Raw genomic sequence first — 19,208 nt, forward strand, 5'->3', positions numbered from 1 at the left:
GAGTGGTTTGTCATTTCCTTCTCCATCTCATTTTACTGATGAGGAAACTGAGGCAAACAAGATTAAATGATTTGCCCGGGGTCACATAGCTAGTGTTTGAGGCCATATTTGAAATCAAGAAGAGGAGTCTTCGTGACTTCAGATCCAGCAGTCTGTCCACATAATTTCTAACAAAAACCTCTCCAGGTTTGAGCATGCCCCAAATATGTATGTAGCACAACAGTGAAAATGGATGCAGGGAATAATAAATCATATTTATCATGCATTTTATAGGTTACAAAACATTTTTCTTATGATTCACATTGGAGATCAACAATACAGATAATGTTCTGGTTTTCTAGATGAGAAGATGATGTTTCAGAGATGGGGAGTTGGGGTGGGGAGTGACTTGCTCAGACCAATAGATACATCCAATAAATGAGCGAGCTGGGACTTTAAATCCAGATCTCCTGACTCCAGAACCAGTGATCTTCATTCATCTCTTGGCTTCTCAGTGATGATCCCATAGCAGTGCGAGATCATCAGACATCAAAGAAAGATTCAATTTTGTTCAGTATACTCTTTTCAGTGGAGAAACAGACTGTTGTTCAACAAAAGAGTTTTCTGCTAATCATGGGTTAGTCAGACATTTCACTTAACAGAATGTCCCTTCCCAGGGGATTTTAGCTAATTAAGCCTGAATTATATGTAGCTGTAAGGTATAATAACTCCAGCACAGGCAACACATCAGACTTTTCTCAAGTATTTTCATCAGTGAGATCTATATGTTTCCTTTAATATTAAATGACGTAAGGGGAGGCTAGGTGGCACAGTGGATAAAGCACTGGCCCTGGAGTCAAGAGTACCTGGGTTCAAATCTGGTCTCAGACACTTAATAATTACCTAGCTTTGTGGCCTTGGGCAAGCCACTTAACCCCATTTGCCTTGCAAAAAACCTTAAAAAAAAAAGAAAAAAATTAAATGATGTGTCCAAAAGCACCAATATCTCAGCTTTAGTTATCAAATCAGTCCATATTTTAATAATCATTAAATCTGTGTGAAGACAGAAAAGGAGACTGGATATCAGCTGGATATCCAAGAGAACTGTCTTATAATGGGCTAGTAGGATGAACCTCCTCCTGACTCTCACTAGTAGAGTGCAAGGAAGCCCTGCAGAAGCCCCCTGAGTCTGTTGCCTCAGTGTCAGATTATTTTCTAACCTGCATCAACTATGGTGAGGGTCAGGCACAGTGAATAGAGTGCCAGACTTGGAGTCAAGAAGACCAGAGTTTAAATTCTCACTCAGAATTTATTAGCCATGTGACTGTGGACTAGTCACTTAATGTCCTCTCAATTTCCTCATCTATAAAATAGGGAAAATAATAGCAGCTACCCTCGTGGTGGTGTTGTGACATATATGGTACATGTCATATATTTATATATATATATATATATGTATATATATACATATATATATATATATATATATATATATATATATATATATATACATATACATATACATATATATATAAAATAAACTTTGAAGTACTATATAAATATTAACTTTTGTTAATGCCTCCTAGAAGACAAATCTATCCTGCAAAATTTGTATCCATCTGAGAATTTTCTTGTCTTTGATGTGGGATATCCATTTCAACCTAGTATTATTGCCTCTGTCCTGAAATGGCTCTTGGTAACCTTTCAAACTAGAGCCACAGGAACAGAGCCCCAATACATAATCCCTGTAGAATATATTTAGTTTTAAATTTTTTCTTAATTGGACAAAATATGTATATGCAAACAAAAAAGATAATAGGCAAGAAATCCTAGATTAATTGAAAAATGAACTAGATATCTTCTTATACATTGCTAGCCCTTGTTCTTTATATATATATCGGCAATGTTTGCATGATAAATATTTCCATGCGTCTTTTAAACCCCCCCCCCATTGAACCATTTTGACAGAAAATGAAGCCTGTGGATCTTTTCTTAATATATTATTTTAAATGCATAAAATGCATAGGATTACAAAAGAAATCATTTCTATTGAAAATATTTAAAAAAATAAATTCCCAGATGCCATGTTTAAAATCCCTAGAATTATTGTTCTGGAAAAATTATAAGTACACTCATAAATATTGAAGCTGAAATTTAAATATCATAAGATTAGAGATTACAGCTAAGTAAATTGAGAGGTTCAGGAGACTTGCCCAGGAATCAGTAGGAGGTAGCTGGATAGATTTGTGAACCTATGTTTTCTTGACTCCAGATGCACTTGTTCTCACATCATAGTGTCTCTCATGTCATTTAGTTTTAGTCCTTCATTTTACAGGTGAGAAAAGGTCCAGACAATTTAGATGATTTGGTTCCCGTGGGTTGAGACCTGTCTCAGGCCAGTTCCCTAGCCCCATATTGGAAGTCATTCAACAGGTAACAAAAGAAGGGACATATAAGGATACATCATTTATCCCAGTAAGATGCCCTCCTCCCCCCATCTCTCTGTGAAATGTGTCACAGTAGGGTGTGATACCTCAGAGAGAGGAGGGCCTCTGCCATTTCTGAAAGGCTTAATTTCACATGGACTTTTATGCCTTTAGAGGACCAGGATGCCATGTCAATGTGACTTAAAAACTAATGTTAACTGTAGAAAGGTGAAGCTAGAGCCTTCACCCTATTACAGTCAAAATAAGATAAACTGAGGCATAAAGTTCCAAGCATGGTCAGTCAATATATTAGCAAAATACAAATTTACCAATCTCAGCTTCCTCAGTAAAGGTAAGATCCTGTGTGAGGAGGAGATCTCTTTTATAATTTTAGGGAATATAGAACAAAGGACAGAGCTTCATAGACAGGGAACAAGTTATGATTGGTTAAAAGAGCTTGACATTATGAATGGCAAAATCAATATTATTGGTTACAGAACTGAGACATGGGGACAATATGATTGGTTGGAAATTGAGAATGAGGAGCAAGTAACAACCTCTTCCCTTCCCTCCTGTGAATAAGTTCAAATGTTCATTGTTTGAATCTATCAGCAAGATTAGAGATTTCTTTGGACAACAAACCAGATATCCTTAAAGGATAGCTTGGTGTGTTGTAAAGGCACTAGACTAGTCTCCCTGGACCTCAAGTGCATCCCTCAAGGATAACAGATTTCCTTGAGGTAAGAACAGAACAAAAATTAACAGGAGAACAGGATTTCTAAACTAAGTCATTAAAGGACAACAGAATTTCTGAAAAAAGTTTAGATCCAAAGAAGCATGCCATAGTTATAGGACAAAATCAATTAACTGAATAGAATCAGTTAAAATGTGATACAGAATCAGTCTGATCATTTCAACTCCCTGAACCAAACAAATCTTTGGAATAGCTTCCTTGCCTATTTGAGAAAGAGCCAAACCTAAGCTATATGGCTAGGATGTGGGATTCTCTACTAGATATTTAGCTGATAATAAGATATCGGTAAAGCCTCATAGCTGCTTCTAGATTCCAGGCCAGTGTTGTTGCTCAGTATTAAGTTGCCTTTATATATACAAAAATATCTAAATTTTAAAATGTTGTTAGTTTATAACATTTTAAAATGAAGCTCAAAAAAGGCTAACGAGTGACTATGCTTTATAAAATAATCTGTCAACATTTCAAAAAAAATAAATAAAAGTATTGCAAAATGCTAATGAAAGCAAAATAGACTAAATTATGAATCAGATCACTGACACGGTTTGTGAAGTGGGTTGAGGGTCCCTGCTCACAGAATCACAGACTATTGGAGATAAAAAAAGACCTTCTAGTCCAGTTGAGTCCACAACCAGGCTAAGAATTCCCTCTAAGATACCTATAATAATTTATATACATATGTATATATAGACATATGTATATATACCCTATACCCTAGGTACCCTATATATGTACATACACATTCACTATTTCTTTATATCTTTCTCTTTCTCTCCTCTCTCTCTCTCTCTCTCTCTCTCTCTCTCTCTAGATAGATATATTTACTGGTTGTATTCTTGTCTTGAGAATCACCCTCTTTGAAACTGTGATAAGAGTAAGTCTTATCAAGCTGGTAGAGTATTTCTCCTCTATCTTTTTTTATGGAGGAGGTGCCGATGTCTTCAATTCTTTGTGTTAAATTATCCTAGAAACGTCTCGGTTTTTGTATTTGCTTTAGGAATACGTGTTTGAGTTAAATTGTGTTGAATAATAAATTGAAGTAAGGTCCACTAAAAATGAATTGGAAAAATTGAAGCACCTGAGTTTTTCTCTAGATTATTGGGTGGTCAAACCAAAGTTTTTGAAGAATATATGTTTTCATAAAATTTTTATGTCAAGTTGAAATTTTTTTTTAATTTTTTAATTAAAGATATTTGAGTTTTACAGTTTTCCCAAGTTAAAATTTTAAAGTTAAATTTCAATTATGATTTGCTTTTACATTTGTCTTTTTAAAATGTTAAAACTAAAAAACATAAATGTGTAATAAATATATCCACATTCTCATGTGCACATACAGAAAAATACTGTAACTAGGGCAGGGTAATAACTATGTGCTTGACTGAAATTTAATGGGTGCAGCAATATAGAAACAATTAAATTTAGCTAACTAGGTAGTTAGCAAGAATAATTAATTAAAATAGGATGCCACCATATGTAATACATGCTTCCTCCCCATAGCAGTTGTTTATTTTTCCCAGCCCCAATTTGGCAACCCCCCAAGGGCCTCCTCATTGCATTCTAGAATCTCTTGTCTCTTTTTTTGTTCCACTCACCCACCACCAAAATGGGAAAAGAAAAAGCAGTAAAACTTGTCTTAAGAATAAGTTGATTTGAGTGATTTTTTATGCTGTTTTCTTAGATTGTCAAAATTACTAACAATAGCTCTGGATCTATACTATAGGATGTCCCCAAGGTCTTAGTGAAGCTATTAAAGCTTAAAACTTTACTAGGACTTCTGGGATACCTTTTATAATCAAACGATGTGTAGTAGACCATTAAATTCTCCCTTTACATGGAAACATCCAAGTATACCTAATGAGGTCATCTATTGATCCTGACCTCAAGAATCTTTATGAATAAAGTAGTTAATACTGCTAAAAATTTATTGCAACCCAGACATGATACTAGATATGCCCATTGCTTCAGCTCATTTTAATTAGTTCCTCTCCTCACTTTTCCCTCTTCTACCATTTGGAGAGAAAACTATAGCATCAAAGGAGCTCCCTCAGCAAATGACTCATTTCTCTTTATTTTGCCTTTTTTCCAGTCATTTTATTTAAAATTATGCCTGACATTAGAATTATGAAGGAAGGCAATAGCCTGAGTTTGAAAAGTTCCCTTTTCAGTGTTCTTCATAGCATGAGTTGTATAGTCTGCTTCCCTCTTGTAAATTATTAGAGGGGGGATTTATTAGAGAAAACATCACTTAAAAATTTTAACAGCTGCTATAAACTGTCATTTGGTGCTCTCAGCTGACATTCAGCTGCTGAAATATAGGACTGAGCTTTCATTTTCAGCTACTGGAGGTCTTTCAACTCTTGTTCCCATGGAAATGAGGACTAGATGGAAATAAGGTAAGGGTGTTGGAACAGACATTTTCCTTTTTTTTCCCCCTGCCTCCCAACTGTTTCCATGGAAATGAGAACATAGAGACCAGCCCATGCTGGAGTGCAGCAATTCTATTGGAGACTGTAATAGTTGTACCCTAAGCAGGCACTAATTCCATTTAGATTTCTACTGAACATTGGTAGCTGCATTTATGCACCAGAGTTTCAAAGGACATTCACTGTCATGATTTTCATTTTGTTCTCAAAACAACCTGTCTTGAGGGAGACATTATGATGCCTATTATATTTTCTTCATAATATTTTATTGATACCTTCTCTTTTAAAAACCACAATCATTTCCTAGTAACCTTCCCTATAGATACTTCCCTTACAACAAAGAAGAGTCATTATTCTAAATGAGTAGATACAGTGATTGCTTTTGGCAACCTATGAAACCTTCTGTACCCATAGATTAGCACCTCCCTACCATAAGATGAGTGATGGGTGTTTCATCATTAGTCCTCTGGTAACACGATGAATCACAGTGTCTGGTACACAGTAATGTTCTTTGCATTGAACTGAATCAATACATTTAATCTGAATTCTTAATATTGCCATTTCAGGCATAAGGATATAGAAAGACTGGTGTGGCAATATGGTGTTAGAAACTGATGCATTAGACATGAAGGAAACAGAAAGACAGACTCTTATTAGCTATATGACCCTGGGCAGGTCACTTTGTCTCAGTGGACTCCCAATTTCTTATCTGTAAAATGGGAGTTGGAATAGACTCAATAAACTTCTCTATAATCTAGGAGCCTATAATCCTATGACTTTTTTACTTGTTTCCAACTCCTCTAGGGCAGGAACTTGTCTGTTGCCTTTTTTGTGAATCTCCAGTGCTTAGTACAATGCCTGATATATAGAAGCCGTTTTTAAAAGTGTTGTATTGACTAACTTAATAGCAAACCTGGGTTTTCAGACTCCTCAGTTAACTATTTCTTTCACTTTAAGAAATCATGTTAGCTTATAGGCAAACCTCATGTCACTTGTAATTTTTATTCTTCTGAGACTATGGTGGTCAATGATCCATGTTATATAGCTTCACAGGGAGAATATTACTGTTTTTAAAAATAGGTTTTTGTGGCAATGAGTAGCTTAGGATCATTGGAAGTTTTCTCAAATGGAATGTAGCCTTTTTTCCTCCTTTCCAGACCTCGGCATGATTCAGCATCTCATCTGTGGTACATTTAATGGTCTTCTTCATTAGGCTGCTATGGATGAAAGACATAATAGTTCTGTTTTGTCCAGGTTGCTTTACCCAAATTACTAATTTTCTGATCTTTTCAAATGACTCTGATTTTCTTTGAAGAGATGTTTGAGAATAAACCCTGTCTTTTCTTGTTGCTTTTGCTTTAATATATGTCCAAATTAGTACCTCAGTAGATTATGATAATAATAGGAGCCCGTTGACTCAGTAGATAGAGCTGGACCTGAAGTCAGGAAGACTTGAGTTCAAATCTGTTATCAGACACTAGTTATTTAACCTCCCTTCACCTTAATTTCCTCATCTATAAAAAAGGGATAATAATAATCATCATAAGCCCTTTCTCCCAGGGTTGTTAGGAGGATAAAATGAGATAACATTTGTAAAGAGCTTGTTAATTTTTAAAGTGCTATATAAATGCAAGGAACTATTAATAGCTTCTTAACAAGTATTCCTATATTCACTCTTTCCCCCTCTCCTTGACAGTACTGCCAAGCCTTATCTTCATGTCACTTCTGCCTCAAACCCTTTTGCCCATTAAGTAAAGCTCACTCTCCTTTGTTAGATATTCAAGACTCTGTAATCTGGTACTGTACTGTACTCTCTTACCATTAATCTCATGCTTCAGTACACAAATTTAAATACTTATTTCAAGACGTTCACATACTAATTCTACTAGCCAAACTGTACTATTCATTATCCCTTTCTATATAGAGGCTTTAGTTCATAATATTTCCTTTTGTCTGGATGTTCTTTTCCTTTCCTCTCCATTTCCCATTTCTACCCATCTTTTGAAGCCTAACACCAGTACCATTTCTTCCCTGAAGTCTTCTGTAATCTGTAATTTTCCTAGATTAGTAATAATCTTTCCCATAGTATTTTTTTAGGGTTTTTTTTTTTGTAAGGCATTGAGGTTAAGTGGCTTGTCCAAGGCCACACAGCTAGGTACTTATTAAGTGTCTGAGGCCAGATTTGAACTCAGGTACTCCTGACTCCAGGGCCAGTGCTCTATCCACTGTATCACCCAGCTGCCCCCCCATACCACCTAACTCCCCCCCCCCCATAGTATTTTAATTATACCTGATGCCTTAAGGTAAGAATGTATCCTTTTCCTTTGATTACATGACAATATCATTGAATATAGTATTTTACTAATTTTGTGACTTCTCCATATTGTCTTTATTTATATCATTGTAGTCATCATGTAATATAATTATTTTGGCTATACTTTCTTTATACTCTCTTGTTCATCCATCTTTGATGCTTTTGTCACATCCCATCTTGTATGGGAGATATTTTATATATCCTAGCAGATAGAAGACTCCCAGAAAGCAAGAAGTACATATTGTGGAAACATTTTTCTGTGACTCCCTCAGCCTGGCTGTGATCCACATGCAGGAGACTCTTAAGATAATTGGATCATATATGTAGAGTGGGAAGGGTAGAGTAGGTTATTTAACCAAGGTCACAAAGAGTTCTGACTCCAAATCCAATGCTCTTTTCTGTATGGATAAGCTTAAAATTTGCCAATTTTAAGTAATTCTCAGCATCTTCTTATTTAGTTAGTAGAAGAATCCTAATGTTGTAGACATCCTAGGTCACCTCCTTTTTATTTTTTTATTTTATTTTATTTTATTTTTAGGTTTTTGCAAGGCAAATGGGGTTAAGTGGCTTGCCCGAGGCCACACAGCTAGGTAATTATTTAAGTGTCTGAGGTCGGATTTGAACTCAGGTACTCCTGACTCCAGGGCTGGTGCTTTATCCTCTGTGCCACCTAGCCACCCCGGTCACCTCCTTTTTAATCTTCATATCATAAAGACGGCTTCTTGTCTCTGGGGGAAAAAAATCTATGATTAAGTAAAAAAAAATTGCTGTTATCATTACCTCTTTTTTGATCCAAATATTTAAATGAATAAATATGCAAAAGGAGCTATTATTTTATTGGTATACAATACTCAAAATGTGGGAAATACCTTTACTGATTTACATTGTAACTCTTCTAAGGCTTTGTAGATAAGTCCTGGAAAGTTTCATCACTTAAAATTAATATATACTAATGATATAATAATATGTTCAGAAGATAATTCATTTAATAGCTATTCATTAATTACCTTCTAGACATAGAATTACATTAAGTCTTTTAAATTATACAGAGAACTCCATGACACAGTCCCTTCTCAAGGGTCGAATAACCTACTTGGAAAAATACGACATTCACACATGAAAAATTAAACAGTGAAAAGCATGTGATAAATACCAAATGAGTGATGCAGGTATAGCTACTACAGGAATTTAGTCAAGACAACAGCATTTTTAGTAAGTGCTGCATATTGAGGATACAAACAGCCTGCAGGTATGGGAGATATCTTTGAGGGCTGTAATAAGGAGGGAGAGCTTTATGCAGGAGGTATGATTCAACCAATCTGAAGCACGCTGTGGGTTCCTAGAAGAAGAGAATGTTCCATGAGTGATGACCAGAGAGAACTTCAGCTCAAAGCAACCTCTGTTTAGCAGTCAATAGACTTTCCTGGCTGGCTTGCCTCTGTCAGGGAGGAGTAGAAACATGAGATAGAAAAGTTAGGTTGATGCAAGATCACATAACTATAGGACTGGAAGCATTACTTGAATTAATCTGTTGCCTTAAAATTGGAATGGAAGAGAATGATCCCAGACCTATGAGAAAGTCTGCCCTATTTTAAAAGGTTTTAGAAAAATGCTAACACAGCTTTTGTTAGTAACCCTTTCTTTCCAATAGTTTAAAAGGAAAGTCTGGAAGTTTGGTGGGATGGATGAGAGTACAAATCCTTGGTGAATGAAGCAAAATAGGGGATAGATCAAAAAACTGATTATAGGCAAGTTATTTTTGAATTATCACTATTTTCTGAATAATAATAGCTAATATTTATATAGTACTTTAAACTTTACAAAGTGTTTTCACAACAACCATGGGAGGTAGGTACTTTTATTATTCCAATTTTTGTTTATCAGTCAGTTCAGTTGTGTCTCACTCTTATTTTGGGGTTTTCTTGGCAAAAATACTGGAGTGGTTTACCATTTCCTTCTCCAGCTCATTTTACAGATGAGGAATATGACTTTCCCAGGGTCACACAACTATTTAAGAGGAGTCTTCTGACTTCAAGTGCCCCTTCTCCTCCCTGCCCCACCCCCAGCCATTATATACCTAGCTGTATTGCATTACCAATTTTATAGGTGAGGAAACAAGACTGGGTGAGTTTAAGTCTCTCGCCCAAGGTTGTCATACAGCCAGTAGGACTAAATTACTGTAACTAAAGGTAAATTCAGGTCTTTCTGAATCAAATCGAGGACAAGAGTTCTAGCTGGCCTAGTCACCCTTCCTTGAAGAGAGCTAGTTATCCATCCTCCCTGTTTCTTACCCCACACCAGGTGATCTTTTTCTCATTGTCAGTTCCATCTCTACAGTGTTCTTTCTTATATCTGCTTATCCGCTATCCCTGTAGATAAAGGAAAATAAAGTCCTTATTACCTTATGCCTGAATGATTGGATGAACCTTATAATTGTTCTCTTTCCCCAATTTTTCTTCCCTCTCTTTACTCATTACTATTATTTTATCTTACAAAAGCATAGTTCTGATCATGTCATTCTTTTGGTAAGAGGTTTGTTTCATATCATATATGGAGAAAGATCAGGAGATTTTAGAACTATGCCTGTCTTCTCTCTGCCTTCTTGACTACAAGTCCTCCATGTCATTCTTTTTTTTTTTTTTTTGGAATTTTTTGCAAGGCAAATGGGGTTAAGTGACTTGCCCAAGGCCACACAGCTAGGTAATTAGTAAGTGTTTGAGGCTGGATTTGAACTCAGGTACTCTTGACTCCAGGGCTGGTGTTCTATCCATGTCATTCTTTTACTTAAAAACCTTCAGTGATTCCCCAGCTACATTGTCCCAAATCAACTTGCTTATTTTTCATAGGCTTCTCTGCTTTAGATCTAGGGTATCTCTCCATCCCATAACTCTACTGTACATTAGCCAAACTTTATTAATTTCTGTTCATCAAACAAGCCTTGCCCTTTCTAGCTCTTCCTTTGTTCCAGGTATAACCACTTGTCTGACACATCATAGGTTCTTTTTAAATGATTGATGATTGGTTGATGCTATTGCCTTTGGGCCTGGCATGCCTTCTTTACACATCTTGGCCTGTTTAAATCCTAACCCATCCTTCAAAATCAGCCTACTTCAGATTCCATCTCTTCAGCAAAGCATTCCCAGGTTGTTATCTGCAGGACTCTCTCTTACGACACTTTGCAGATATTCCCTTATAATTATTAACTGTTTGTGGTATTTTCAGATCTTTTAGACTATTAAGTTTTTTCTTTCAAAATTACAAATTCTTTTCAATATTCTCTTTACAACAGTTGCTTGTGATGATTATTGAATAAATAGCTCAGCAAGGCAACTCTGGAATTGTTAGGTAGAAGTTTAGAGAAGCAAATTTCAGTTCTCTCTCTAAGGAAGAGCTTTATAATAATTAGAAGTACCCTAAAAGAGAGTGAGGAATAGATTACTTCTCCATTGAGAGGTCACTGGAGGTCTTTGGGCAAAGACTGAATCAACACTTTTCAAGGTTATAATGGATGTCAAGGATATGTTGGATGGTATTTCTAGTTCTTAAACAGATATCTAGAGAAATGCTAGGAGTACGAGGAAATTGCCCCTTTAATCAGGTAAATTAATTTTCTCTTGAGTCAGTGATAATTGCTAAGATACATAAACAATTGAATATTACTCCTAAGCCAAAAAGAAAGTCTGGAGTATAATGTTAATGTTGTTCTGTAATGCTAGGATCGGAAGTTTATATTTAAATGTATTTCTCAATGTCTTCTATGCCAACTCTTCCTCTCAGTGTAGAAAATGGAAAAATGTATATGAAAATTTTTTTTTACTTACAAAACCACTCCTGTACCAACTAGCCCATGAAGTATTTCCCCTTTTTTTAAAATTCTAAGTAAACTTCCAAGTAAATATTGTGAGCCAGTGTAGGAGGCTAGGAGGAAGACCAAAATGAATAAAGATAATTGAAAGAATTAAGAGTGGGAAAAGGGAAAAGATGAATACATAAAACTAATATCTTGAGAAATTTTGATATGAAGGTATAGAGATTGTAGAAAACTTTCACTTACTTCCTATTCTAATCCTTTTGTTTTCTTTTTGTAAAAGTAAAATATCTCTTTAGTGATGATTTTTCAGATATTGAGGTTTTGAAGTCTTGTGATTGGTGTTGAAAACTTCGATCCCATATGGATGGTTAAAGAATTTTCCTTTAGCTTCATCTGTCTTCTCTCTTAAGTCACTTTCATCCAATATCCCTTGTCACCTCTTAAAAGTTGAAACTAGATGATTGAAATAAAGCAAAACATTACTACTTTCTCTTTGTTCTCCCAAACTTTGTTTTGTTTTCCCTTCTCAGATAGACAACTATTATTCAATGCACTCTCCCCAGAGACAATACTTTTTAGATTGCACACAACCAGTTTTGCATATTAGTCTTTTGAATTACACCTCTTATAGTGTAAATGTATCTGCTGTATTCTGAGACTTTTTAAGAAAGAAAATAGTTATCTCATTTTCTATCAGATCCATTATGACCAGAACCTTAAAAGTACTTAGGCTTCTTAACAGTCTTAACTGTGGTGGATAGGACAGGACAGCAATCTTACCTGTGTAGATGATTATAAAGAACAAAGAAGTCTTAGATTACTTTTTTTTTAACCTGGTACTCTATTAAAGTAGAGTCTTAAACAAGTTTAATTAACTTTCTAAAGAGAGAAGGAGTATCATATTTCTGTGACCCAACTTTGAGAATACATCTAGTTAATGTGTTACCTGGATTCAGACCAATGCTATTCTAATGTGTAATAGGATATAGTGGACTGTATACCATTTTTAGATCGTAATTTTTTTAGCACTTTTTAATCATTTCTATTACTCTAGTTCCAACATTATACTGTAGACTTTAACTGATAAACTTCTAGCCAAAAAATCACTTAAAAACTCAATTTTATTTTAGGCATACTATACTGAAGAGCACTGAATCACTAAGCAACTTAACAATGAATTATTAAGATGATCTGGCTTTACTACTTTTAAAAGAGAATAAGCGTTGTATATATTCCCATACTTGAATGCACACTTAAGGTTAATGGATGCAGTAGGTAAGAATGGGGTACTATTATTTGTTTTTCTGTTGTTTTTCAGTTATAGTTGTCTCTTCATAATCCCATTTGGAGTTTTCTTGGCAAGATATTGGAAATGTTTGCTATTTCCTTTTCCAGTTCATTTTTACAGATGAGGAAACTGAAGCAAACAGTGTTAAGTGACTTGCCTAGGATCACACCTAAGTTTCTGAAGCTGGATTTGAACACAGGAAGATAAGTTTCCTATCAGGGAAGAAGGGTGTAGGTGAAGCAACATCACTTGTATACCCAAAGAGAAAGAGAAAGACACAAAAAGAACCAAGGCACCAAGGAACACAGGCTTTTTTTTTTCTAATTGATATTTTATTTTTTTTCCAATTATATGTTAAAAAATTTTCAGCCTTCTTCCACATGCATATTCCCCTCAATGGTGAACCACAAGATAGGAAAGAAATACATAAGAGAAATGTTTAAAAAGTGAATGTAGTTTCATTCAGATTCTGAAGGAGTTTGGTGTTTTGTTTTGTTTTTCTTCTTCTAGATAGGGATAGCATTGCTCTTAGCTGATCTCCTGGGGTTGTCCTAGCTCTCTGAACTTCGGAGTGGAGATTCATCCATCAAGGGTGATCATCTCACAGTATTGTTGTTAATGTATACAATGTTCTCTTAGTTCTACTCTCTTCACTCAGCATCAGATCCTGTAAATCATTCCTTGCTTCTCTAGAGTCTACCCATTATGGTTTCTTGTAGAACAGTAGTATTCCATAATGTTCATATATTGTAATCAGCCAATCCCTAGTTGATAGGCATTCTCTCAATTTCCAATTCATTGACTCTATAAAAAGAGCTACTATGAATATTGTGGAACATGTGGGACTTTTCTCATTTTGTTATGATTTCTTCTAGATATAGGCCTGGTATTGGAATTGCTGGGTCAAAAAGTATGGCCAACTTTATTGCTCTTTGGGCATAATTCCATATTGTTCTCAAGAATGGTTGGATCAGTTCACAACTCTGGAACATGGGCTTTTGATGGAGGGAAAGTCGCCTTCCTATTTTCCCTGTCCCAGTGAATATGACCTTCAAGTTCAACGTAGTCATATGTCCTGCATTATTATTTTTCTTCATGTCATAGTAATGAAACAGTATCCTTTGATCCATCCAACAAGTGATAAGATGGGGAAGTTTTTGGGTCAAGGTATATCACCTTGATACAAAAACCAAACATTGATGATTTTTCCAATATTAAGAATAACATGTATGTGTTGTATTTCTTCCAAAGCATTTTTAAATGTTATTTTTTTAATTACATGCAAAGATAGTTTTCAGTATTCATCTTTTTGTAAACTTTTGAGGTCCACATTTTTTACCTCCCTACCTGCCCTCCTCAAATCTAATATATTCATTAAAATATTATACCAGGTCCAGTGAGTGCATAATATGCTTAGTGCCTAACAAATATCAGTGGACCAGAGAGGAGAATAAATAAATTAATTCCTCTTTGTATGTAATTCAGGCACTCTCAAGATTGCATGCATCTGTTCTTTTTAACCTACTTTCACTTTCTAAATCGCTCTACAGTTCATTCTTCTCACACTGGGCTTAGTTGAGCAGATCCAGTCAATGAAACAATGATTTATTAATAATAAATTCAAACTAAAAATAACTTGCCTTTCTGTAGCACTTGAAGATTTACAGAAATGGTTCCCCAGAAGCCTATGAAGTCTGTCATATAAGTTTTATTATCCTCATGCTGTCATTTTTGCAGATCACAAAACTCTGGAGCTGACAGGTGAGGTAACAGCCCTGGGGTCATGGTAGCCAAGTATACCCCCGCTCTGATTTGAATTCAAGTCCTCCTGATTCCACATCTAGAACTTTTCCCACTTGGTTCTGTTACCTCTCAAATTATACTCCCATGTTCTAAGAAGGTTAATTCACATACCAACTTGCCTATCTTATTTCTCATTCTTAGTATAGTGCCTTCATTTCACAAAATGAGGAAATGAATATAGAGAGATTATGTGATTTTTCTAAGATCTCATTGTCTATCAGTGAAGTAAAATGAGCTGAATTTCACTTTTCTGATTTGCTGAGCTAAACCATTCGATTATGTTTGTTACTTATTTAGTTCTCTTTGAATATTTCAGCAGTCTAGATTTCCTTCTAAGTACCTATCACATTTGTTTGTCTTGATTTGCACAGATTTTTGGGGAAAGGGAATTATTTGATCATTTTCCCTTTTGGCATATTATATTTATGTGTGATTATCATCATCATCATCATCATCATTATTATTATTATAGTAGAGTTCCTACAATTCCCTCATCAGCAATCAAGCTATTAATCCCCAACTCACACTGGAGGGGTATTGTAATTTTTATAAATCTAAAGTTATGCATCATAGAGGAATGTTTCTTTTCTAACAATATTATTAAGGTAATAGCTTTGGATTTATTCTCTGTTTCATTAATAGCTTGTCATTGAAGCTAACTGGTTAGAATTATTCAAATGTCTAGTTATTTGTAATCTGTATTTATGTTATAACCTGTTATTTGAGAGAAAAACCCTCCATATTTGTTCATTTACGGGGGGCAGGGAACTTTGGTCTGGTACTGCCATGGCAACCACAGGCATAACTCAAAATTCAATAAATCTAATAACTTTTCAGGGTTGAATAAATTAAATGTTTGACCAAATATAGTAGGCTCATTTTTAAGTTGATAATTTTGTATGGCCCTCAAATGATGTTATAAATATCCAAATATCTCTTGTTAGGAAAAAAAAAAGGTCCCTACACCTGATTTAGGAGAAAGAAGTTTTATAGAGCCCTACCCATATGGTGTCACCCAAGATTAAACGACATCTTTATCATCTGGTTCCCAGATTCTTCCTGCAGAATGCTCTGTTGGATTCTTTACCTTGTAATTTCCTGGTAGATCCTTGTTTGCAAGAGGTATTTTGTATAACCAATCAGATTATACCTATTCTTTTTTTTTCCCCTCTGCCTATGCTAACTAAACTGGTTATTCTGGTAGTGTTTCCATATCTTAAATAGGAATCAGGAAGTTACATTTGAGTATTGCTGATGAAAAGTCAAATTACATGCAAAGTTGATTTTTAAAAAATTTGCATGGATGATTCAAGTCCTAAAGTTAACTGACAGGGTCTTTCCTTATCAAGCAGTAGTACAAGTATCTCCATGACTGCTGTAGTGGTTTAGCTAACTACATTGAGTCCCAAGGCTATTTCTGGACAATTTAATTCTGCCAAGATTTCTTAAATACCTGCTACATGCAAGATGCTGTGTCAGATACTAATGCTACCCAGATAAAAAGGAAAGAATGTCATCCCTAAAGGATTTGAGTGGCCCTGCTTATATTCTTAAATAGTAGGAAGGAGGGATTCCATCTATATCTAAAAATGAAAGCCTTAAAACTAGAATATTAAAAGCTGAGGTAGAAAAAAGTATACCTCTATTAGAGGGTAGCTCTAAGATCCTAGTATCTATTCATTTAAAACCTAATAAAACCATCAGCTGAAATAGAGGTAAAATTATCTTACTAACCACCTCTGATAGTCAAAATCTTCCAGGCTGCTAATGACGTTTCCCTTTGTAAGATCAGAACTATATACACATATTCTTCCTTTTCCAGTGTACCCTCCTATCTCCTCATGACTTGCCATGTCCTTATCCTTTGGATCCTTTGATCACATATTTTATTTTATTATTTTAATTTTTTTTTTAGATTTTTCAAGGCAATGGGGTTAAGTGACTTGCCCAAGGCCACATGGCTTGGTAATTATTAAGTTGTCTGAGGTCGGATTTGAACCCAGGTACTCCTGACTCCAAGGCTGGTGCTCTATCCACTGTGCCACCTAGCTGCCCCAGACCACATATTTTAAAGAGATATTTGGAATACTTGAATTTCAAGTCATTCACACCAAGGTCACATATATAAAGTACATCGTATGCTATATGAATTAAAAATATATACCTGCAAAAAAAGTTTGATAGCTATCAAGTTATAAAACCTAATGCTAATAATCTGCCCACCAAATGAAACAGTACCTTGTTGTGTTTCCCTGTGCATCATCATTACAAACCCAGTGAAAGTCTTAATTTTTCTTTAGAAGAAAATATATACCTAGATAAACCTATGTTTATATATATGTGTGTGTGTGTGTGTGTGTGTGTGTGTGTGTGTGTGTGTGTGTGTGTGTATGTATATAGATATATCTATACACAGTAACATTTTGGTGTTATTTTATGTCACTCAGTTACATATGAGAATCATGCCAGATATGAAAAGTTCTGTCTGAGAACAAGTCTGAGACAAAATTTATTATATTAGGAGATGAACAGAAAGGCAGGTTTTATAAACTACAAAAAACTTTTCACATTGAGCCAGCACCAGGACCAGACAACTTCTATCATATCTTGCTCAACAAAGTAGAAATTGGAATTGCAGAAGCTACTGCAGACGCTTTTATGAGCCTGCTACCTTCTGGGCCAAGCCATGAAGATTGAAAAGTGACTAACACAATGCCATAATTTATGAATGGATCCTAAAGTCTGTAATGAGCCTATAAGCCACCAGGTCTAAGTAGTTTAAAAGCTAGAGAAATGAAATAAAGAAGAATGCAGATCTACAAATTTTCAAGTTAATGTGAATTAATAAATTAATGTATATTAGTATTTTATCAAATGTATACAATCCTTATAAACATATTCAGAAGGAAGAGATACACCAAAGACCAAATCAGCTTAAATCTATCATGATTTCAAATCTTATTTATTTTTATGATTCTGGAGAGGAATAACTGAGAAATGAACTCATTTTTCAAGGACCTGATTATATCTCTCCTCTATCCTAAAATTTTCAGTGGCTTCCTGTTGCCTTTTAAAAAAAAGATTCAAACATCTTTACCTGATACTCAGGACCTTCAATAATCTGGGACCATTCTGCCTTTTCAGCCTTATCTTTAAATACTATTTTCCACACTTTGTATCCTTCGTCCACACTGGACTACAAACCCTGAACATACCCTGAACTTCCCTGATTTTGTGCCTTTATTCTCCTAGCAGCCTCTGCCTTGAATATCCTCTTTCTTCCTCTTTGTCTCTGAAATCCTACCTCATTCTTTAACATCTACCTCAGATATCAACCTCTCAGCTGATAATGTTTCCTTCACACCTCATATAGCACTTTATTTTTTATATTTTTCAGGGCATCTAGGTGGCTCAGTGGATAGAACACTAGGCCTCGAGTCAGAAAGACTTGAGTTCAATTGCGACCTCAGACACTTACTGGTTGTGTAACCCTGGGTAAATCATTTAACTCCATTTGCCCCAGTTTCCTCAACTGTAAAATGATTTAGAGAAGGAATTGGCAGACTATTTTGGTGTCTTTACCAAGAAAACCCTACATGTGGTCATGAAGAAAGAATCAGACATAACTGAAAAAACAACTGAACAAGAACAACAATGTATTTATCATATAATAATGTGTATTTTAGTTATTTCTGAATCTTAATCCCCTCCCCAATAGATTGTCAATTCTTTTTTTTTTAAGGTTTTTGCAAGTCAATGGGGTTAAGTGGCTTGCCCAAGGCCACGCAGCTAGGTAATTATTAAGTGTCTGAGGCAGGATTTGAATTCAGGTACTCCTGACTCCAGGGCCAGTGCTCTAAGCGCTGTGCCACCTAGTTACTCCTAGATTGTCAGTTCTTCAGGAATAAAGATCATGTCTTATATAAAACTCATACTTCCCCCAATACCTAACAGTATGCTCTTTACACAGAAGTAAAACAATATGCTTTTATTTGACTATTAGTCAAGAATGATTTGTAGCATCCCCTGTATGGGTATTCTGCCAACTTTGCACACACTTGACAGTTAGTGTGCACCATGGAATAGTGGCTGCTACTCTTAAGTTCTAGAGATAAATCTTCTGGACTGCATTCCTACTACTGTATCTCAAGAGCCCCCATTAATGCTCTTCTCATTAATAATCAGCCAGTAGATGTAATTAACTCTTAACAAAGGCATTTACTAAGAGATTACAGTAAAAAAAAAGTTTCAAAGCTTTGTGATACAAGAAGTTGTTATTTGCCTGGGTTCCTTTTTATCTGCTCCTCTCTATAGAACAACTCTCAAATGCTCTTTGAAGCTGCTTCTTCCAACAGGTGATTACCTCTCTGTATCCATGTGTTTCTGACATGTTTTTCTCTGCTTCCTAATCAA

At 35.3% G+C, this 19,208-nt stretch overlaps 1 protein-coding gene across 12 annotated transcripts in view; it reads left to right on the forward strand.

The window, feature by feature from the left end:
• The window catches only part of RABGAP1L (RAB GTPase activating protein 1 like), a 716,515-nt gene that overhangs the window by 651,112 nt on the left and 46,195 nt on the right, over positions 1-19,208 (forward strand). The gene's annotated exons all lie outside the window — the stretch shown is intronic.

The sequence above is a fragment of the Macrotis lagotis genome, chromosome 2, assembly GCF_037893015.1.
Source record: "Macrotis lagotis isolate mMagLag1 chromosome 2, bilby.v1.9.chrom.fasta, whole genome shotgun sequence".
Classification (NCBI taxonomy): domain Eukaryota; kingdom Metazoa; phylum Chordata; class Mammalia; order Peramelemorphia; family Peramelidae; genus Macrotis; species Macrotis lagotis.